Below are 15000 nucleotides of genomic sequence, written 5' to 3' on the forward strand. Positions count from 1 at the left end.
CGCCGCCCGTGAGGTTGCTGAGTGCACCCGCCCGTGGTGTGCCGTTGACTCAACACGCGCTCGCGGTGATCGGGTTAGCTAGGCTCTTTCTATCTGACTTTGCATTATGGCCTCTCTCTTCTGTCTGTGTGTCTCTGGTTCTCTCTGTCTGTCTGTCTGTTTCTGGTTCTCTCTCTCTGTCTGTCTGTTTCTGGTTCTCTCTCTCTCTGTCTGTCTGTCTGTTTCTGGTTCTCTCTCTCTGTCTGTCTGTCTGTTTCTGGTTCTCTCTCTCTGTCTGTCTGTCTGTTTCTAGTTTCTCTGTCTGTTTGTCTCTGATTCTGTCTGTCTGTCTCAACGTGTGTGTGTGTGTGTGTGTGTGTGTGTACGTGTGTGTGTGTGTGTGCGCGCGCGCTTGAGTGTGTATGCGTGCGTGTACAAACAACACCTCTTACCTGATCCCCCCCCCCCCTACCTTTTAATCTGCATCAGCAAACAAGACACTTTCACAATTAACACGATCATATTCCTTCTCCCTTCAGCTCTCAAGTAAAAGTATTCCTCAAGTGAGAGTCTCGAGACGCCCAACCTCACGTCTCGTCGTGTTGACTCGAGAAGCGCGGGCGAGAACGGCTTCGGGTTAAACATTTGCTATGCTCTTGTTTGGACACGCGCTGGGGGGTGGTGGAGCCCGGCGGTGTGAAACGAGGGAGGGAGGGAGGGGGAGAGGGAGGGAGGGAGGGAGAGGGATGGTGGAGGGAGGAAGGAGGGAGGAAGAAAGGAGTGAGAGGGAGGAGGGAGGAAGGAAGGGAAGAGAGGAGAGTGAGGAAGGAAGAGATGGAGAGAAGTGAGAAAGGAGTGAGAGGGAAAGAGGGGGAAAGGAGAGAGAGAGAGAGAGGGAGAAGAGAAAGAGAAAAGAGAGTAGGACACAGTAAGAGAGAGAGAGAGAGAGAGAGAGAGAGAGAGAGAGAGAGAAAATATATTGCTGCTACCACATACCGAAAAAATATACACACAAACCACGCCTCTCGAGACAGAGAAACCAAGAGGAATTCATACTGCGGAAACCCTTAAGAAATGCTTGTCCTCCGAGAAGCAGCGCACGCAAGCACCGGCCTCAAGCACGCTGTCATAAATCCCCTACGCAAAGTCATGCCGTGACATCTCTGACTCACACTCGTTACTAGGGAAAACATATCTAAGAACTTATATATTGCGAAAACCATAGTCTTTAGAATGACTGACTGCCTTCTCTCTTTCTGTCTCGGTCTGTCTGTTTGTTTGTCTGTCTGCCTCTCCAGACACACGCTCTCTCTCTCTCTCTCTCTCTCTCTCTCTCTCTCTCTCTCTCTCTCTCTCTCTCTCTCTCTCTCTCCATCTATCTCTCTCACACACCCATATACTTTATACATATACATTGTCTATATATTCATGAAAAAACAAATCTTTCCTTCTTCCGACTCTGGACTCATTTGCTAAACAAATCTAACAAAACCAGGTAGCTGTCTTGCGCCACATCCTTCAATAGCTCGTGTAAAGCACCGTAGCCGCGCGTGTCGACAGCCTACGCGCCTCGATCAGCTGTGGATCGCCTCCTACACACGCGTTGAAATCACTCTTCGGATGGGTGACTGAGAGAGAGAGAGAGAGAGAGAGAGAGAGAGAGAGAGAGAGAGAGAGAGAGAGAGAGAGAGAGAGAGAGAGAGAGAGAGAGAGAGAGAGAGAGGAGAGAGAGAGAAGAGAGAGAGATGATTCCTAGACAAAACTACAATGCTTATATTTGTAAGTCAGTGAAAGAAGATTGATCAATAGTGTGAATGTGTCTATATTTGTAAAGATCCTTATTTGTTGCAAACATTTCGGTGAATAACATGTGCACAGAGCGAAGGAGAAAATGGGTTGCCAGTTCTTTTGACAGACAGACATACCAGATAGACAGATTAAATCAGCTTCAATAGAATTTAAGGGAGGGAGAGAGGGAGAGAGAGAGAGATAGAGAGATAGAGAGAGAGAGAGAGAGAGAGAGAGAAGAAAGCAAGAGAGAGAGAGACAGAGAAAAGAAAGCAAGAGAAAGAGATAGAATGAGAAACTAACATAATCCACAAACAAAAAACACGAAAAAAAAAAAATCCTAACCCAAACAACCATTTACCCCCAACCAGCCACACCACCTACCCCCCCCCACCCACCCCCGGAACAACCAACCACAACCTCCACACAGAACAACCACCTCCACAGCTCGCGACCAACAACCCCGCCTCCGAGTACGCTGAAACGAAGGCATCCAACGATAAAATGTTCATGCTTAAATAAGGTCCCGTTGTGTGGGGCTGCCTCATCTAACAGGCGTGTGAAGACAGATCGCTTGTGCCTTGGGAAGAGTCGTAATGATGGTGATGGTTATTTTCAACGAATATTTCATTCTTTATATTGTCGTTTCCGGTGTGTTTACTCTACTGTTGCTGTTGATTTTGTATTTCTTAGTATGGGTAACGATTGTATTTGGATTATGGTTGTTAATGATAGTAATATATTTATTTTTTTAAAGAGAAATGCTATTACTGATGACATCAATAACATTTAAGAATGGGGATGGTGATTGCAAAGTTAACAGTGTCATGGCAATGTTGCATTTAGCTTGGCGATGGCAAAGCTTAATGCACGATGGGTCTGCAACACACAAAGAGCTAGATCATTGAACAATATGTTGCAATGCATTGTTGATGCAACAGACTGACATACCTATATATGCCTTGAAGATGGGATGAGCTGCAATTGCTAAGATGCTGAAAGGATGCTTACAATTATGCAAACGTGGAAACTAAGAAAAGAAGAGATAAGAAGAACTGGTGGGAAAAAGAGGAGGAGGAGTAATAAAGAGTAAGGGAAAGAAACAGAGAACGAGAGAGAGAGAGGGAGAGGGAAAAAGAAAAGAAAAGAAAAAAAAAAAAAAACGAAAAAAAAAAAACAGACATCTCGAGGAACCCAACTTTCCCCTTCACCCTTCTCCCCCCCCTTTTATATAAACCATCAACCAACTTGACCTCCCCACCCCCCATTTTACACTAGCAATCAACCAACTCGCTTTCAGACCAGCGCCGCAAAACGGCAAAACGACCACGGTTGCGGATTTTCGTTTTCTGTGACGACACGAATGACTCTTGGTGCCGAAAAAACGAATCGTCATGAACACACATTCTTGCATTCGTGAGGTTTTGCCATATAATACGTTTCAAAACATTTTTTTTCTGATTTTTTTCTGATTTTTTTTCTGATTTTTTTTTTTTTTTTTTTTTTTTTTTTTTAGTAAAGCTTGGTAAGTATTTTGATGCCTGATTCTTTTCTGAAGCTACCAGAGGCAAGAGTTTACCTATAAGTTTGAATTTCTCACTCGTTTTAGGGGTATCAATGTATAAAAAACTTTACCGAATATTTGCTGGAGTTATGAGTCTGTCAGACATAAAAAATCGTATCATATCTTATCGCTCTCTCTCTTGTCATCCTTTGTTTTCTTACTTAATTCTTCCATTAATATTGTTTTTAGTGCATATAAAATGTATTCTCTTATATCGAGCATATCAAATCCAATGTGCCTGCAACAGCACACACACACACACACACACACACACACACACACACACACACACACACACACACACACACACACCCTCCCTCCCCAAACGCACGCACGCACACATACACACAAATACACGAGTCCCCCCCCCCCCCCCCCCCCCCACGCGACGCCATATTGAATCGCGCGTCGCAGCGCGTTTCGCCCAAACTCCTTGCACTCCGAACCAATTACTCGCCGCCGGAAACAGCCTCACCTTCCTTGCAGCGAAATAGTGCACATCTCCTGCCCATGCTCTTCCCCTCCTTCCCATTTCCTGTTCCTTCTCCCCTTCTCTCTCTCTCTCTCTCCTTCTCTCTCTCTCTCTCTCTCTCTCTCTCTCTCTCTCTCTCTCTCTCTCTCTCTCTCTCTCTCTCTCTCTCTCTCTCTCTCTCTCTCTCCCCTGCCTTCTTTGTTCCACCCGTTGGCCTATCCCTCTTCTACTCTTCTCTATCCCTATCCCTACCTTTCCCTTTCCTTCTCCCTTCCCCTTCTCTTCTCCTACCTCCTAACCCCTTCCCCCCTCTACCCTCCTTCCTCTTAACCCGTTCCATTCTTCCCTCCCTCCCTCTCCTCCTCCTCCCCCTTCTCTCCTCTTATCCCTATCCCTTCCCTCCTTCCCTTTCCTCCTATTTCGTAACCCTTCCTTCCCTCCGTCTTCCTACTCCTATTTCCTATGCCTTCCCTTTCCTCATTTCCTCCCTCTTTCTCCCCCTATCTTCTAACCCTACCCTACCCTACCCTACCCTACCCTTCCCTCCCTCCCTCCCCCTCCTCTCCTCCTATCCCTTCCCTCCCTCCCTCCCTCTCCTCCCCGTCCCCGTCCTGCAGGTGGCTTCCCGTCGAAGGGTACAAAGGAAGCCTGGAAACCCCGCCGAAGCTTCCTCGTCTGACGAAGCGACAGCGAGAAGGTTAAGCGAAGGTTTCCGGCGCGTGTATGTCCTTACCCCCCTCTCCCTTTCCCCGTCTCCGCCCCCGCCCCCACCTTTCTCTTTCTTTACATCTTTCGTCCCGTGACAACTGCATAAAGATCAGATTCCATTACTAGGCCTAGAATGAGGGGATGAAAGGAGGAAGGGGGAGGGAGGGAAGGAGGGAGAGAAAGGGAGGAAGAGAGAGAGAGAGAGAAAGGGAGGAAGAGAGAGAGAGAGAGAGAGAGAGAGAGAGAGAGAGAGAGAGAGAGAGAGAGAGAGAGAGAGGGAGAGGGAGAGGGAGAGAGAGAGAGAGAGTATATATGTGTGAGTGTGTGTGAGTGTGTGTGAGTGTGAGTGTGTGTGTGTGTGTGTGTGTGTGTGAGTGTGTGAGTGTGTGAGTGTGTGAGTGTGTGAGTGTGTGAGTGTGTGAGTGTGTGTGTGTGTGTGTGTGTGTGTGTGTGTGTGTGTGTGTGTGTGTGTGTGTGTGTGTGTGTGTGTGTGCGCGTGTATGCACATTCATACAGAGAAAATATACATACAAACACAGATAGATTTAAATAAATATACATATAAAAATATATAAATTTATGCATATACATACTCACAAGCACACACACACACACACACACACACACATATATATATATTTATTTATTCATAAACGTATGTACACATATACATACACATAAATACATACATATGTACGCACCAACATCCGCATGACTACAAACCCAACGCCCTTTCGGTGCTTCAGCCTTCACTCTGGATAACATACGTCTGTTTCTCCCATTATCCTTGCGGGGGAGGATATTGAAGAAAAAAAATATGAGAAGAGGAGGTAGAAGAAGAAGACGGAAAAGAAGGAGAAGGAGAAGGAGAAAGAAAATAAGAAGGAGAAGGAAAAGGAGAAGGAGAAGGAAAATAAGGAAAAGAAGGAAAAGAAGAAGTAAAAAAAAAAAAAAAAAAAAAAAAAAAAAGGAGAAGAAGAAGGAAAAGAAAAAAGAGAAGGAGAAAAAAGAAGGCTAAGAAGAAGGAAGAGGAGGAGATGATGATGAAGAAAAGGCAAAGAAAAAGAAAATCCATTTCTTCATCGGAAGTCAATAATCTCCTCCGCCGCAATAGTTTATTATTTAAGCGTTTGAATGACTGGAAGGATAAGATTATTGATCGTTAGAGAAAAAAAGGAACCCATAAGAAAGTAAATGGCAGTAGTAGTAGTAGTACTGGTGGTGGTGGTAGTAGTAGTAGTAATCGTGGTAGCAGTTGCAGCAGTAGTAGTAATATTACTATTAGTAGTAGTGGTAGTAGTAGTATTACTAGTAGTAGTACTATTAGTAGTGGTAGTGGTAGTGGTAGTGGTAGTAGTAGTAGTACTAGTAGTAGTAGTAGTAGTGGTAGTAGTTTTAGTAGTGGTAGTATTAGTATTAATATTAGTAGTAGTGGTAGTAGTAGTAGTATTACTATTAATAGTAGTTGTTGTTGCTGTAGTAGTGGTAGTAGTAGTAGAAGCAGTAGCAGATGCACTAGTTGTAGTAATAACAATAATGATGGTAATAATAACAGTAATAAAAATGATAACAGAAACGTCACAATAACAACTAATAACAATAATACTCAGCGGAGGCAGTGCGGCTTAGCGATACTCAACACACAAAGTCTACAAAACGTAAACTTAACATATGTTTTTTTTCTTAATATACCGTGTACATGTGTATAGGGATAAAAACTATGGACACAGATAAATAGCTAAATAGATAATGATGTATTCATTCATTAATTTAACCTACCTCCGTCCTTTAAAATATATAAACCAAACGGAATTATCTTCATCATTCTCCTTAGGAATAATTCCCAAAAACGCTTTTTATTCCACTAACGATTTCCTTGAACCTAGTGCACATGACGTCATAAACAGTGTCAAAACAAGGCATTACGCATCTGCTACGAATGACTTGGCAAAAAAGAACTTTCTCTATTATATACATATCTTTTTTTTCGTTAATGTCGACTTTCATATCCATCCGTCATCTTGTCTAGGGTAATGAAGGGCTTATAGCGTAAGATCATCGTGTAATTCGTAAGGAAAAGCAGAGCGAATGAATTCATAAGACCGAAAAAAAAGAAAGGAGACTGAAAGAGGAAATGAAATAAACTCGAAAAGGAAGTGAAAATTATATGCCGAAAAAAGAAAAAAAAAAAAAACTATATATTTATGTTATTGTTGGTGTTGTTATTACTATTAGTCTCATCATTATTATTATTACCATTACTCTTAGTATTATCATTACTAGCATTACCAGTACCATGCAAAAAATATCCCAAACGAAATCAGTAATTATTTTTTAAAAATCGTCTGGTGCAGAAAAAAAAAGAAGAAAACTTGATCTAGATTTTCTTTTTATTTCAAGATTAAATTTACGACATATGGAAAAAAACGTAAATCATGTCATTTCTGAAAAGGCAGAACAGATTTGGTCACACTTGATAGTTCCAAAGTTATCTAAGCTCCTCAAAAATATTTTTTTCTTATCTTTTAGAATTAGTTTAGGGAATATATTTAGAAATGCAAAGGAAACTATAACAGATCCCCCCCCCCCCTTTTTCGGTCAACATTTGGTCAAAAATATTTGTTCTTATCTTTTAGAATTAGTTCATGGAATATATTTAGAAATGCAAGGGAAACTAAAACAGATTCCCCCCCCCCCCCCACACTTTTGGTCAACTGTCAGGACTTCCCGTGACTACCCCCCCCCCTCCTCCTAGCCCTCCCATCCACCCTTCTCCTTCGAGCCCCACCCTTTCCTATCCCTCAGTCACCCATCCTACACTAGCATCCCCCCCCCTCCTCTGACCATAACCAACTACCCCCTCGGTCACCATCCCCTCCCCCATCCTCCCCTTGGTCACCCTGCCCTCCCCCCACTCCCCCCCTCAGTCACCTCACCCAATACCAGCATCCTCCCCCTCCCCCCCTCCCACTGCCCTCTCCCCAAAGCCCACTTCCCCCTCGGCCATACCTCGCGGCCGTTACTTCCGGTAGACAATCCTTCCTTTAAATTCAAACCTCAATGGTCTTCGGACATCCCATTAAATAAAATTGAAAGCGAAAATAGAAATGGATGATGAAATAAAAAAAATCCTCGCTTAAAAAATAAACTCCACAGAAAGAAAAAAAATGCATTTACATCAAATAATATAAACACCCGACATAAAAGAGCAACTGGCAACTCGCCCCTATTGATCAGCTGTTCACTTCCCGCGCCAAAATGACCGCTCTTCTGCTGTCATTAAAAACATAATTTATCAATAATTTACAACCACAATACGAATCACAATATACTGCGAACACGTTGTTTCACAAAACCTGTATTCATTTCGTTCATTAACAAAAGTGCTAACATTAGGCAGTTATTTAATGACCATAGTAATAGCGAACAATGAGGCTTCTGAATTCTATTGTTTCCTTTTTTCGTACAAGGTTATGCCGGATAATTTATATAATTTCCCTACTCATTACGAAGTCTGAATTAACGCTAATTACCCAAAGAACGTAATGAGACCACGAGCCGTATCTCTATAAAAATAAAAGAACATATTTTTCTTAACCAACGCAAATACCAGAAGAAAAAAACTCAAAATTATCCAATTTCTCCGCTAACAAACAGGTAAAACATAAGCCTCAGACAACAGCATTTTAAGACGCGAAAATATCCCCACAGCAACGAGAGTGAGAAAGTGGAGACATTTTAACAGGTGACGGAAACTTTGACAACAGATGATACCCAGCAAGAGGGAGGCCGGGGGGTGAAGGGTGGCAACGGAGAGGGGGGAGAGGGGGAGACAGAGAAGGAAAAGAAGGAGGAGGAGGAGGAAGAGAAGGAGAAAGAGAAGGAGGTGGAGGAAGAGGAGGAGATAGAGAAGGAGGTGGAGGAAGAGGAGGAAAAGGAGGAGGAGAAAGAGAAGGAGGTGGAGGAGGAGGAGGAGGAGGAGGGGGAGGAGGAGGAGGAGGAAGGGGTAGAGGAGTGAGGGTGCGAGGAAGGGAAGGAAGGAAACGGGGAAGGAGGGGGAAAGTAAGAGATTAAGGAGAAGGGGGAAGAAATGAAGGTGGGGGAGCAGGAGGAGGAGAAGAAGGAGGCTTAGAACAAAGAAGGGGAAAGATAAAGAAATGAGATAAAAGAAAACTGTGGAGAAAGAGGGTCTAGGAAAAACGCGAGAAATTAGGGGAAGATAAAAGTGTTAGGGTGTGGGAGGACAGAGAGAAGGAAATCCAAAGAGGAGAGATTGAAAGGGCGGGGAGAGGGGGGGGGGGGGGGGTCAAAAGAGGCGTGGCAGGATGTATGGGAAAGAAAATAGAAGTTTTTGAGGGGGGGGTGGGGGGGGAGGTCACTATGGTGCTGAGGTCAGTAAACTTCCTTAGCACTAATGGTGACGGTGAATTACTGATTTTATTGGATAAAAAAGGAAATAGAGACGCGTTTCATATTAAGAACATATAGAGAAAATTCTTTGGTACTATAATACAACACAACCTCCGGGGTATATCACAAAGTATATAATACACATCATACAACGCATTCCGCATTTTATATTGTCCTTCCTACTACAATATTCACGACGTTAGTAATCCGAAACAGTCACAATAGTACCGTAACTTCCCTAGGAGATGACCACGTCTGCAGGAGTCCCCCCCTATTTCCTCTGTCCTCACAAAGAAAACGGGGCGTGGCCACCGACATCCTACATCCTCTCTCTTTCCGTTTATTTCTTTACCTTTGTCTGTCTGTCTCTGTCTTTCTCAGTGTCTTTGAGTCACTGAATAAATTGTTGTTTGGTATGTAGGAGTGAGTGTGTTTGCTGGTATGTTGTGTGAATGTGTGTTCACACACATTCACACCACTCTCTCTCTCTCTCTCTCTCTCTCTCTCTCTATATATATATATATATATATATATATATATATATATATATATATATGTATGTATATATATATGCCGTTGTAAATACATATATAATATATATAAAGGAAAACAATATATATATGTTTGTAAGTATGAGTATGTATGTACCTGCGAATAATCTATATCTACATCCACGTACACATACAACACTTCAGCTATCCACGACCACCAACCAACGACATCACCCCCCCCCCCCCCATTCAGCCACGTGGTCACACTCGACCTCAGACTTGTAGGTCAAGTAAATTGCCCGTGAGATTGCTGGTTAAAGGAAGGGTGAAGGAGACAGTCAGCATCCTGTGAGGACCTGGAGGAGTGTGTGGGAGGGGGAAGGGGGGGGGGAGGCGAAGGAGCACATGCGTATATAAGGAAAGTTTTCAGGGATCGTTAGTGCAAAGAAATGTATGTGTGTTTATATGCAAATTAGGATGGATAGTTCGTGGATATGAATGTATGAGGGTGACTACAGGCAGGTAAAAAATATTATTGAAATATATAAAACGCGAATGTGACTGCAGTCTAAAATAAAATTTAAGATATATGTCATCATTCACAATTAGTATAGGAAAAATACACGTCACATTTTCTCCGCCACAAACAGCGTTCTCACATCTATTTATATAAATAAAAGAACAGAAAACCACATACAGTTATCAATAAACCCGCCCCGATACGAAGACAAACGCAGCTTAATAATGAAATAACAGGTTATATTTCCCGCCAAAACGACACGATTTTCCCGCCAAATTTGTTCTCGTTATTTTTAGAACAAAACCGCCCGACTTTGATCCACGACTTTTGTGATCAATGCGCCAGGTGAGGGATATGGGGGGGGGGGGTACGAGTGGGTAGGGGAATGGGGAAGGGGGTTGGGAGGGGTGGGGGGCTTGTACAGAGGTGTCTATGTTTACTCGTTCAATTTTCGTTTCCGTTTATTTGTCCCTCCGTGCTCCTATTTCTATAAAGTTTCCCTTCCAGTAGCTATAATGATAATAATAATTTACATCTCTCGAATTATCAATAACAAAGAGAGAAAAAACAAAAACATTTTATAATATAAGCGTAATTTTTTGTACCTATCTTACACACGTTAAGGGAAATTCGATCACTCTTGTACCTGGTTGTAGGCAATTTATCGACCAAGTTATCGACCCATTCTCCATCTCCCCCTTCCTCGCCCCCCCCCCCGAACCGCACGTTCACCTGCTGAACCCCCTCCCCATCTCCTTGTCCCCCTCCCCCCACCTTTACCTCACTGCCCTCTCCCCCCCCCAACCCCACCTCTCCCCCTCCCCTTCTCGATAGCTTATAAAGGACAGGAAACTATGTGATAGCGGCGGTGACAGGAAAATATAATTATAAAAAAGGAAAGAAATTTTGAGATTAGCTTCTCACTCTCGATTGGGTGTTGTAGATGTTTGCTGATTGGTGTTTTCCTCTGTCTATCTACCTCTCCCTCTGTTTCTGTCTCCCTCTTTCTGTCTGTCTGTCTCTCCCTCTCCCCTTTTTAGTATTGATTTACCTTTCTATCTCTCACACTTTACCCGTCCTATACTCTAAGTCCATTTACAAACCATCCAAATTAAACCACAAAACGAATTCTTTCTATATCTACAACTTCACATCACAACAACACAATCACTCGTCAAAACCGGACCATCCATCAGCCACAATCACTAAGAAGGTGGGCGAAGGGGGAGGCAAATGCCACTAATCTATGCAATATTTATCTCGCCCCCCCCCATCCCTTCCTTTCTCTCCCTCCCTCTCTCCCCTTGTATTCACGTCCCTTCTGCTTCCCTACATTCGGTCTTTTTATCGGTTGACTCATCTCCGTCATCTTTCTGTTCTTTCTGTTCTTCCTCTCTCTCTCTCTCTCTCTCTCTCTCTCTCTCTGTCTGTCTCCTCTTCTCTTTGTACTTCCTGTTTTCTTCATGGATTGTTATTCCATTTCCCTCTGTCTCCCTCTCCTCTTCTCTCTCTTCTCTTCCTCCCGTATTCGACTCCCTTCTCACTTTCTCCCACCCTCCCTCCCTCGCCTTCTCATTCCCCATTCTCCCTCTCATATATATTTCCTTCTTAATCTCACTTTCCCCCCTCCTCCTCTCTCCCTCCCTTCCCCTTCCCTTCCCTCCCCCTTCCCTTCTCTCTCCCTCCCTTTTCTTTCCTTTCCCACTTTCCCCCTCTCTTCGGTCCCCATCAACATGCCAATCTGCCTTACGGTCGACGCGCGTGTTAATTTGTTATGTTCAAGGTCCTTCTTTTTATCACTTTCCTCCTCTTCCCCCATTCGCTGTTTACGATGTCTGTCTGACTGTCTGTTTACACTCTGATGACTGTCACATTTTCGCATCACTCGCACGTCTTTTGTTATTTTTTTTGTTTTTCTTTCTCTTTCATTTTCTTTGTGGAAAGTGTGGTCATAATGATGATTCTGATAATGGTAGCGATAATGTGTGTGATGGTAATTAAGAATAGTAAGCATATTAAGTATGTTGTATGGTTATTAATATATATAAATATATATATATATGCTACTTTTACGTTCGTGCAGTTTTTTTTTTCAATGTTTTTATTCCATTTTCTTCCTCTTTCTCCCTTCCCTCTATTTCTTTTTTTTCTGTTTTTTTTTTTATTTTTTAACTCTTATCCCCCTCTTTCCTCCATCGTCTTCCTTCCTCATCTCTTTTTTTCTCCCTTTTCTCCAATACCTTGATTCTCTTCCGCCTCTTTTATTTAACTTTTCTTAGGTTCCCCTCTCCCCTTCCATTTCTTGTCTACCCTTTACCTTCTCCTAATTTTCTTCCCCTTTGGTTCCTACGTCTCCCCTCTTCCATTTCCCTTCCCTTTTTTCTTCCCCCTTTTTCACTTCTTCAACTTCCCCCTCCTCCCCTATCCACCTTTAACCTCTCCCCGCTTCCCCCTGTGTCTCCCCCTCCTAATATTTCCTCCCTCCTCTCTCCTTCCTTCCTCCCATTCTCTCCCTCCCCCCTCTTTCCCCACCTCCCCCTCCCTCCTTCCTCCCCTATCCTCCTTACCTCTGTCCCTTCCCCTCCTAATCTTTTCTCCTTCCTCCCTTCCTCCTTCCTCCCAATCTCCCCCTCCTCCACTCCTTCCTTCCCCCCACTCCTCTCCTCCTCCTTCCTTCCTCCCACTTCCCCCTCCTCCTCCTCCCTTTCTCCCACTCCTCCCCTCGTCCTTCCTTTCCCCCACTCCTCCCCTCGTCCTTCCTTCCCTCCTCCCACTCTCCCCTCCTTCCCCTTTCTCCCACCCCTCCCCTCCTCCTCCCACTCCTCCCCTCCTTCCTCCCACTCTCCCCTCCTTCCCCTTTCTCCCGTCACAAGTGGGCGTATCAAGTGTGTCGCTGTCAACAATCGCTCAAGAAAAACCCATTAGCTAAAAGGCAAGTAACTCTTTTTCTCTCTCTCTCTATTTCCATCTTTCCATCTGTTATTACGGGATTACGCCGGTATAGCGAAAGCGTGCGTTACCAACCGGGTAATTATATTGATCGCTAAATGCCGAGTGAATTGAAAGTAGCAATTATGGTTCGTCTGGAGCTGGTCTTTATACTTGAATTTATTTTAGTTTTATTGTTGTATTATTTAATTTCTTATTTTTTATTGTTTTTTTTATGGTTTATTGATATATTTAGTTGGATGTTTTTAGGTAATTCCGTCTTGATCTTGGTATATTACCTGTATATCATTATTACTAGTATTACTATTTTTACTCCTATTATTATCATTCTTGTCACAATCTAACTATTATTCTTTTTAATGAAAATCCAAATGGTATATTATATACTTTCAGATGTGTATGTGATAGATAAGCCTATGTAATAAGGACGGATTATAAATAATGCGGCGAGGATGAGCTGGCGAGCGGTTGCCATGGTAACGAAGTAAACAGCAGCGAAACCAAAGATCTCGCTGACACAAAGCAAAACATCCAACTGCGTGTTCATGAAATTTCGTCTTATATTTGATAAAAAGCGATTGCTTGGTGTGCGCGATATTCGTGTATATTGTGCATCTATCGAACTCGATTTGTACTGTACAAATAAACCGGTATATACCTAGCTACATATCGTACACACACACGCACACACACATACACACACACCGCACGCATACATTTCGTGTTAAGCACATACATTCCATACACGAACACAAACCCCCACAAAACTTCACAACTTTATCAACTTCACCCTCATGACTCAGACTCCCCCCCCCCCCCCCACCCATTTCCTTCGAGTCGGGCCCCATGACGAACTCAACCTTATGAGTCAATCTCATCTCAGTTCCTCATCAGCTTGAGCTAAATATAAAACTCTAATTATAATCAAAACCGTGATTCACAGCCAACTCATACCCGTGAGTCAAAACACCTGGTGATTTCAACGCGTCAACAGACCTCGTTATTCTAACCGACCGAATTAAATTTTCAAAATCTGTTATCGAAGTTTATCATCGGTAACTTAAAGTATAATGAACGAAAGAATATAATTCAGTAACGGTACACGATAATATCGTATAATTAGACGGCAGAAAACGGATCAATACTCTGCAAATATACCATTAATACACGTAAGACACTTGACTAATAGCCCGTGTACTCGTGTATTCTTAGCACTCGCACGCCCTGAAGGTAAGTGCGAACACACCTGTGAAGATTACGTGTGCACAGGTGTAGCAAGGCACACCGTTGGCACTGAGACCAGGCCACGCGGCACGCGCGCCCGCCCGCTGTTCCTCCGTGTTTCTTCCTCTGTGTGTGTGTGTGTGTGTGTGTGTGTGTGTGTGTGTGTGTGTGTGTGTGTGTGTGTGTGTGTGTGTGTGTGTGTGTGTGTGTGCGCGTGTGGGTATGTGTGCGTGCGTGCGTGCGTGCGTGCGTGCGTGCGTGCGTGCGTGTGTGTGTGTGTGTGTATTTTAGTATGTGTTTGTATGTGCACACATGAACAAAACATATTTAAATATAAATATAAATACTTCCCTATTCTCCGTATTTAACAAAGTAATAAAATGATGCTGATAAACAAGGAAATATACATCACATGCGTATTTCTATGATATACATACAGACCATACACATATACGCACTTCATATAGATAGACATGCATTCACACCACACAGATACACACACACATATTTACTAATAAAACAAATAATAATTTCCGTACACATACACGCGCGCGCACGCACACACATGCAAACGTTTCAATAAAATAAAAAATAATTTACTTACCGGCTCGTCTGTCAGAACATGGAAGATGTGATCACGAGTTTTCAAAGTATTTTCTGTATCGCAAATACTTATTTCCTCATAAATAAAAACACACAACGAGAGTTTCTGTCCGAACTATAGGATCGCATATAGAGTTTTGTTCATATTTCCAGTCGTGTAGACATGCTAATAATAATAATGATTTCCTGGTCTGGAATTTAAATTTGTTTATAAAATATACAGTTATTAAATAAGATGTATTTTATATGTATGGTAATTGTGATTATTTCAAAATGGAATTGGGTGTTGATG

The 15000-nt window shown here is 43.0% G+C and overlaps 1 protein-coding gene across 1 annotated transcript in view; it reads right to left on the minus strand.

Moving 5' to 3' along the window:
- Nucleotides 1-14895, minus strand: part of LOC125047686 (cadherin-89D-like) — an 81328-nt gene extending 66433 nt beyond the window's left edge. Inside the window, exon 1 of the mRNA XM_047646044.1 lies at nt 14710-14895. The gene's annotated coding sequence lies outside the window, so the exon portion shown is untranslated. The remainder of the gene's footprint in view (nt 1-14709) is intronic.
- Nucleotides 14896-15000: the final 105 nt, after the last annotated feature.

This window comes from Penaeus chinensis, chromosome 41 (assembly GCF_019202785.1).
Source record: "Penaeus chinensis breed Huanghai No. 1 chromosome 41, ASM1920278v2, whole genome shotgun sequence".
In the NCBI taxonomy this organism is placed as follows: Eukaryota; Metazoa; Arthropoda; class Malacostraca; order Decapoda; family Penaeidae; genus Penaeus; species Penaeus chinensis.